Below are 8,798 nucleotides of genomic sequence, written 5' to 3'. Positions count from 1 at the left end.
CTATTACGCTAAAACTAAACTTTCTGACATTTCAGTAACTCATCTAATTCTCACGCTACGATATATGTCCCTTTGTTCTATTGGCTCTCATTTTGAACATCTTTTTTTTCTACTTGGGTAATCCCTCAAAGTATTTTATAAGTCTCGATCATGTCTCCTGTCTCTTTTCTAGTAACGAAAGGTCTGGTTCTTTCAGACTTTCTTCAGGAGGTTGGTGTCTTTGGAATGCTTCCTAATTCTGGGTGCTGGTGGCTCAGTGGGTAGAGCTTCAATCTGCTGCTTTTGTGGTCTGGGTTTCAAGGTTCCAATGGTTCAAGTGTATGAAATTAGCAGGCATTAGTTCACGAGCCTTGAGGCATTCAGTTATCAGTATAGATCTTTACAATGTTACGTTTCCATAATATATATATATATATATATATATATATATATATATATATATATATATATATATATATATATATATATATATATATGTCGTACCTAGTAGCCAGAACTCACTTCTCAGCCTACTATTCAAGGCCCGATTTGCCTAATAAGCCAAGTTTTCCTGAATTAATATATTTACTATAATTTTTTTCTTATGAAATGATAAAGCAACCCTTTTCTCTATGTATGAGGTCAATTTTTTTTTATTGGAGTTAAAATTAACGTAGATATATGACCGAACCTAACCAACCCTACCTAACCTAACCTAACCTATATTTATAGGTAAGGTTAGGTTAGGTAGCCAAAAAAAGCTAGGTTAGGTTAGGTTAGGTAGGTTAGGTAGACGAAAAAACATTAATTCATGAAAACTTGGCTTATTAGGCAAATCGGGCCTTGAATAGTAGGCTGAGAAGTGCGTTCTGGCTATTAGGTACGACATATATATATATATATATATATATATATATATATATATATATATATATATATATATATATATATATATATATATATATATATATATATATGTCGTACCTAGTAGCCAGAACTCACTTCTCAGCCTACTATTCAAGGCCCGATTTGCCTAATAAGCCAAGTTTTCCTGAATTAATATATTTACTATAATTTTTTTCTTATGAAATGATAAAGCAACCCTTTTCTCTATGTATGAGGTCAATTTTTTTTTATTGGAGTTAAAATTAACGTAGATATATGACCGAACCTAACCAACCCTACCTAACCTAACCTAACCTATATTTATAGGTAAGGTTAGGTTAGGTAGCCAAAAAAAGCTAGGTTAGGTTAGGTTAGGTAGGTTAGGTAGACGAAAAAACATTAATTCATGAAAACTTGGCTTATTAGGCAAATCGGGCCTTGAATAGTAGGCTGAGAAGTGCGTTCTGGCTATTAGGTACGACATATATATATATATATATATATATATATATATATATATATATATATATATATATATATATATATATATATATATATATGGCTTATCCAGAGCCTTTACCTGTATATTTAGATAGTAATAGAACTATAACAACGCCTGCAAGGTAGCCATGGAATATGATCTAATATTAACCAGGTACGCAAATAATAATCAAACAATTATGATATGAATAAATCGATGAGTGCAGCATTCAAGCAATTGCAGAACCTGACAGATTGTATGGGTTAACTGCTCGACTGCTCTGCACACAATCATTCAACTCCCCTTTGGCATTATTTCCAGTCATGATTGACCGCGAAGCTCAATGATAGAATTTCTAAAAACACGTCTCCAAGGTGACATAAGATACCTTAATGGCAACTCAAATGGTATATATGTAATCTTTGTACATATAGAAACCACAATGGATACCTTCATAGCAAGTTTCCTGTTCACCAGGACGTGAAGGGAGAGGACAGACGGAAGAACAAAGGTGTACTCGATAAGGGGAAGGGAGGGATGGGACGGGGGCTGTGGTTACAGGAACACGTCTATGTATCCTTGGCCCTAAACCTGAGTACATATTCGCGAGGTCCTTCCTACACCTCAGCTTCCCGCGTTGCACCTCTTCCGCTCAGCACCGGGAGGAGGTGAGACAGGGCCGGAAAGGAACCACTGAATAGCCGGAAAAGGGTACGTTAGGGCCGGAAAAGAAGCACTGAATAGCCGGAAAAGGGTACGTTAGGGCCGGAAAAGAAGCATTGAATAGCCGGAAAAGGGTACGTTAGGGCCGGAAAAGAAGCATTGAATAGCCGGAAAAGGGTACGTTAGGGCCGGAAAAGAAGCATTGAATAGCCGGAAAAGGGTACGTTAGGGCCGGAAAAGAAGCCCCGGACAGCCGGAAAGGTACTGTGGAAGAAGCGGATATACGAGAGACCGAAGGAGATACGGAACGGAAGACAGAGATATGGAAGGGGGGTCTAGAAGAGAACGCATCAGCCAGGTCCCAGGAAAAGTGGAAAAGACGCGAAAGGAACTGGAAAAGGGATTAAGAGCTGGAAATCACGACTGAGATATGTGAAGAGACAGACGAAGATAGAAATCAAAATATGGAAAAGGGAAAATGTAACAGATGAGACAGAGGCAGTAAAGAGGAAGACGCCGGTGGACAGGTGCGTCAGGAAGACAGGAAGTATTACCATGACCTAGATTGTAACTTCTGCGTGTGTGTGTGTGTGTGTGTGTGTGTGTGTGTGTGTGTGTGTGTGTGTGTGTGTGTGTGTGTGTGTGTGTGTGTGTGTGTGTGTGATCTCACTGGCTCTGAGATAAGAGAGAGTTTACAAGGTGTACCGGAAAAGAAGGGAGAGGGAGAGAGAGTTTGGAGGGGCGGAGGGAGAGGTCAGAGAGAGAGAGAGAGAGAGAGAGAGAGAGAGAGAGAGAGAGAGACAGACAGACAGACAGACAGACAGACAGACAGACAGACAGAAAAGACAACAGTTTTACCTTCAGAGTAAAGGGTTGCCAAATATGTGATATCTGTAACTATATTTTTTCAGCATATGTGTACATGGATAACCTTGTAGTATTTCCTTTTGTTGGGGGGAGGGGAGGGGGGGGGCGGAAATGGGCGGGGAGGGTGTAAGGAATGGGTGCAGGAGAACACAGGAGTGGGCGGGGATGTAGGAAGAGTGTATGGGAGGGGGGAAGGGAGGGAGGGCAAGTGATGGGGAGGATGGGAAGGGTGTTGGGTGGGATGGGGCGGGGGTCAGCTAGTGTCCAACCCACTCTCCTGGTGTGTGAGAGTGCGTGTGAGTGTGTGAGAGTGTGTGAGAGTGCGTGTGAGTGTGTGCAGTCAACAATACTCACGTTAAACACTATTCATTCTTGTAGAATGCTTGGAAATTATAAGCCTTAAGCCAAGCTCACATATTCCTAGGCCTATAGCGCCTATATATACTATATTAGGCCTAAGATAGCGTATATAATAGACCTAGAAATGCTTAGATAGATTAATTTAGGTTCTGCATTCAATTTATCAATTTTTAGTATGTCTTTTTGTGATAATTCAATATTACAAAATGTGAACGTTTTGTATCTAACAGTCCATTTTTGTACGTTTGAGCAAATAGTTATTTTAAGTACTATAATTTTTGGAGGATAGGCTACATATGTAGACTTGACTATGTGGGTATTTATTAGTGCCCAATATGTGACTATGGTGACGTGGGGTATAGTTCTTTATGCCCCATATAATGCCCCTGTGTTGTAATGTAACTAGTCTGGTCTGAAAGTTGTGGGTGGAGGTGGCTTCCACAACTTGTTCTTTCAGGTCATTCCACTTGTTGACCGCCCGTACACGGTACCAGTATTTCCTCACATTCCTTCGGCTCATTTGATGAGGCTGTCCACCTTGTCTGTCTATTCCCCTCAGTATCTTACATGTTGTGATCATGTCAACTTTGTTTCTTTTCTCCTCTAGTGTGGTAAAATTTAGTGCCTTTAACATAGCCTCATAGTTTAAATCTGTGAATTCTGGCACTAATCTTGTTGCAAAATCTTGGCAACGCCAGATTTTGCTGCAAGTGGGTGGCAGGCCAGTGGTGTTTACTAATGTATTGGTCTAACAAAGATGTGTACATTGAGCAACCCGTTCTCGCACTTTCTTTAAGTCAATATTGACTTATTAAATAAGTGCATATGTGACATACTAATTTATTGTGAATATTTTAGTTTACCTTGAAGAGCTTCATAGAAAACACCGACCTTACCTAACCTTCTTAGTATGTTAAGATAAGCATCTTATTGCTTCGTAATTACAATTATTACTTAACCTATACCTATAAAAGGTTAAGTTATTATTATTATTAACTTACTAAAGTTATTATTTAGGTTTATAAATGATGTTGTGATATTTGAGAGCTTCCCATATGCTGGCGATTGTCTTGTGTTCTGCCCGAAAGGCTATGCGTGCTAGTGGCTTTACAAGAATGTAAAACTTTAAGTCTCTGTACTCCAATAAACCCAATGTACCATCTTGTTTATAATAAATAAATAAATAAATAAATAAATGTGTGTGCTTCTGGAGTTTGTGTCAGAGTTTATATGGACTCCTAATTTTTACCTGTTCCTGTACTTGCCTTTCTTTTATGGTGTACAGACTTCCTGGTCTCCTTTCATCTTTTTCAAATCTTCATTACCTTACACTTCTTGGGATTAAACTCTAGCAGCCATTTGTTTACTCACTTCTGAGTAAACCAAGGCTGTATTCTGTAACTTTCTGCAGTCTTCATTGGCTTTACATCGCCGGGAAACATTGACATGTTCGAGTTTACTCCCTCGGGAAGGTCATTTTTACATAAATTTAGAACAAAATGTGGTCGTAGGATAAAGCCCTGTGGGACCTCTACGGTACACGCAGGTTCGAATCCTCGTCACGGCCCTTGTGGATTTGCTCATTTGGACCCCTACGTCTTCAGCTAGAAGCCTTCTTTCTGACTGTGACTCTTCGTTTCTGTCCTTCATATACTCTCTTATCCAGTTTGTCTTCCCAATTATCCCTACCTCCTTCCCCCCCTATCTTGTACCAGTCCGTCCTAATAAGGTTTCCGAACGTCAAGAAAACGATCAATATAAAGTAGTCTCTCCTAACCTACCAGAGGACCCAAAACAGAAAACGGGACAGTAGGTCTCTTTCGCGAAGTGTATCACCTGTTGGTCTGAAGTATATCACATGAAGTATATCAATAAAGACGTCATGATGCAGTGGTTACGAATAAGCTGGCAGCCTTGTTCTTAGTTTAATTTTGAATTCTCTGGTAATTACAGCTTTGAAGTAAGCCAACTTACATTCTTTATTGTTCTTAAGGTATGGTGGTGGTGGTTCTGTAATTCTTTCTGTAATGAGGTAATTCTGATGCTAGGCTACGGTGTGTAAATTCATATATGGTTTTGCTGTAAAGAAAGGTATATATAGAGTTTGTAATTAGATTGCTAGGCTTACCTGTTCTTTAAGGATATAGCAACATGTAATTTGCATATTCAACTTCAGCATGCTGTATATATATTGTATTTTTTGCATGTAATTGTGATTTTGTATGTGTGGCAATCGATAGACCCATTAATATGTTTATAATAATTAAATATTATTAAATATGACCGAAAAAGTAAGATTAATAATTCTAACACGAATTTTCTCAATATTTCTTTTCAAACGAAATATAAGAAATATTGAGAATATTCGTGTTAGAATTATTAATCTTACTTTTTCGGTCATATTTAATAATATATGTCTACAGGAAAGACTGCTACCAAAATATACTAATAATTAAATATTATATAGCGGAATTCTCTTTGGAGACATCTGGCAATTATAGCTTGAGCCGCCTGCGACGCTGTTAGGTTTCAAAACTCTAACTTTAAATGCTCTGTTTAGAGATTATAATTGTTGGTCACTTACCAAAATTGTTTACAAAAGTTGATCAAGCTACTGTAAACAGTTACTGGTGACTGTTATACTTGCTACGGTTGTTTTGGGCATTGTATAATAGGAAGAAATGTCGTTTCAGAAATTTGTCAACATTGGATCGTGGAAGCCGAGCAGATCTTTTAAACTGTCAGAGGTTCCGTGGACGCTGTTGGAGGCGGACTGCTGCATCAGAGCGCTATATATTTAAGGTAAGTTCCTCTTTTATGTTGTCAGAGAGGAAGTAATTTATTGCACCAGGCATTTGTCCTATTGTTATATGGAATAGGGAGTGAGAACTGAGTAGATTCACTCTTGATTATATTTAATTAAACATTAAGTGATGATTTTCGTAATTTAAAGCGTGGCTAGGTAGTATTTATCTGTATTGTGTCTTTCTAATATCATTGCGCTTCGCGAACGTTTTGGCCTGGGGTTCGTATCCTGGCCGAGGAGGATTGACCGGGCACCAATCCTTAACTGTAGCCTCTGTTCACCCAACAGTCAAATGGGTACCTGGTTGTTAAACGATTTGGCGGGTCGTATTCCAGGGAAAATTAGGTATTAGCCTGTCTGAAACGCTATGCGTGCTATTGGCTGTACTAGTATGTAAGAACTATGTATATATGTAAGAACTCTTGTATATATATATATAATATATATATAAATACAAATTGCTAGGTATTGAGTTTTGGTGCTGTTTGCAAGGTTTAATGCCGAAGAAAAATGGGTGAAATTGAAACTGAAATAAGTTTATTGAGGTAAAATACACACAAAGGGATGAGGTAGCTCAAGCTATTCTCACCCCGTTCAGTACATCGTGTTAATACATACATAGACACACATCACAAACAATAAACATATTACCGAACATTCTGAGAGATAAACGTTCGGTAGAGGTGACATAGAGAGAGATATAGCAACATAAGAGAAAGAAAAGAGGGCCTAGAGGAGCTATATAATGCTGTCAGCTCACTTGTACATTACTTATTTTGTTCTTTGTACACACAAGTTTATTAATGCAAAAAGTTTATAATAAATAAATAAATAAAGCAACGCGATAGCAAAATATTAATATAGGCTTCAAGTCGAACACCTGACCAAAGAACCACGTACATTATAGTAAAATAAATATAATACATTATAGTACATTACTTCTTTTGTTCTTTGTACACAGAAGTTTATTAATGCAAAAAGTTTATAATTCGTAGTATTAATAACTTTGTACCAGGGGTCAAGGCCCGGGCCGCAGGGAGGACCTTGACCATTGGTACAAAGTTAGGCTCTCTATAACCAGAGGCCAGATTCACGAAAGCACTTACGCAAGCACTTACGAGCCTGTACATCTTTTCTCAATCTTTGGCGGCTCTATTTCCAATTATTAAACAGTTAATGAGCTCCGAAGCACCAGGAGGCTGTTTATAACAATAACAACAGTTGATTGGCAAGTTTTCATGCTTGTAAACTGTTTAATAAATGTAACCAAAGCCGTCAAAGATTGAGGAAAGATATACACGTTCGTAAGTGCTTGCGTAACTGCTTTCATGAATCTTGCTCCTCCAGAGGTAACCAATCGAAAAGGAAATAATTATATTTGAAATAATTAAACACGGCAGTTCCCTACATCGGTCCCATGGTGTAATGGTTAGCACTTTGGACTCTGAATCCAACAATCCGAGTTCGAGTCTCGGTGGGACCTTGTGAGATTTTGTTAAATTCCCATTATTTTTTATTTTAAAGTTAATATATTTATCTGTTTTACCTTATAAATTGTAGTATTTTTCCACGTGCATGATTGTGGAAGACTGGGAATTAAACTAGAAAGGTCGGTAAAATGAAAGTAAGAGTAGGAAAATGAAGTTGTCAGGAGTGGGATTCGAACCCACGCCCGGAAGACCGGACTGCGACCTGAACGCAGCGCCTTGGACCGCTCGGCCATCCTGACGCTGAAAGACAGTCTGCAGAAATTTTTATTTATATGTCACCCATGTTAAAACTATGATTAAACATTCCTGCACAAGCTTTCACCCACAAACAAATTTTTAAAACAAAGAAAAAAAATAATTCACTGTGAGAGCAGTTTAATCTAAAATATATTTTGCCGGTTGGTCAGTAGGCTATCGTGGTTGAGGCTATTGTAGTCCTTACAAGTCCAACGTCAAACTAAGCGATGACATAAGGGCCTTGGGCCAGATTCACGAAGCAGTTACGCAAGTACTTACGAACCTGTACATCTTTCCTCAATCTTTGACGGCTTTGGTTACATTTATTAAACAGTTTACAAGCATGAAAACTTGCCAATCAATTGTTGTTATTGTTATAAACAGCCTCCTGGTGCTTCGGAGGTCATTAACTGTTTAATAATTGTAAACAAAGCCGCCAAAGATTGAGAAAAGATGGACAGGTTCGTAAATTCTTGCGTAACTGCTTCGTGAATCTGGCCCCTTGCTATCGCTACAGTTTATATATCAAACTAAACTTTCGATATATCTGACAAGCGGAATTAATACTGACGGTTTTACTTAATCCCAGAACTGAAGTAATCTTTCTGGCCGGTCAAACATTCACTGCAAATCATGTGGCTCCAAATCAATAAAGCAACGTGTTGGCAAAATAATAATATAGCTTCAAGTCGAACACCTGACCAAAGAACCACGTATATTATAGTAAAATAAATATAATACATTATAGTACAATTTTTCTGTTTTCTGTAGTACAATCTGTTTTTTTTTTCATTATTCTCAATAATAGACTATATCATACCTTCTAAATAACTAAGCAAGACGGAGGGAAAACATTTTTCCCCGATGCGGAAAGTAGAACGCTACACTTTCGCTTACCAATTCATCATCATAATGGGCTATATTAATGAGAAACTAACATTGTATATCATTGTATGTGGAGCATCGACCCACGACCGACAGAGCGTCTGTGAGTGGTATTGATCAAGCACAGCCTTGCTAGGGTAATAAG

The 8,798-nt window shown here is 38.1% G+C and overlaps 2 non-coding genes across 2 annotated transcripts; one reads left to right on the top strand and one right to left on the bottom strand.

Moving 5' to 3' along the window:
• The first annotated feature begins 7,452 nt into the window (after nucleotides 1–7,452).
• TRNAQ-CUG (transfer RNA glutamine (anticodon CUG)) lies at nucleotides 7,453–7,524 on the top strand. The gene has a single exon. It is a non-coding gene; the product is annotated as a tRNA-Gln (tRNA).
• A 162-nt stretch (nucleotides 7,525–7,686) lies between these two features.
• TRNAL-CAG (transfer RNA leucine (anticodon CAG)) lies at nucleotides 7,687–7,770 on the bottom strand. Its single transcript has one exon. It is a non-coding gene; the product is annotated as a tRNA-Leu (tRNA).
• Nucleotides 7,771–8,798: the final 1,028 nt, after the last annotated feature.

Source organism: Procambarus clarkii, chromosome 71 (genome assembly GCF_040958095.1).
Source record: "Procambarus clarkii isolate CNS0578487 chromosome 71, FALCON_Pclarkii_2.0, whole genome shotgun sequence".
NCBI classification, from domain to species: domain Eukaryota; kingdom Metazoa; phylum Arthropoda; class Malacostraca; order Decapoda; family Cambaridae; genus Procambarus; species Procambarus clarkii.
This window is presented reverse-complemented; position numbering and strand designations above follow the sequence as displayed.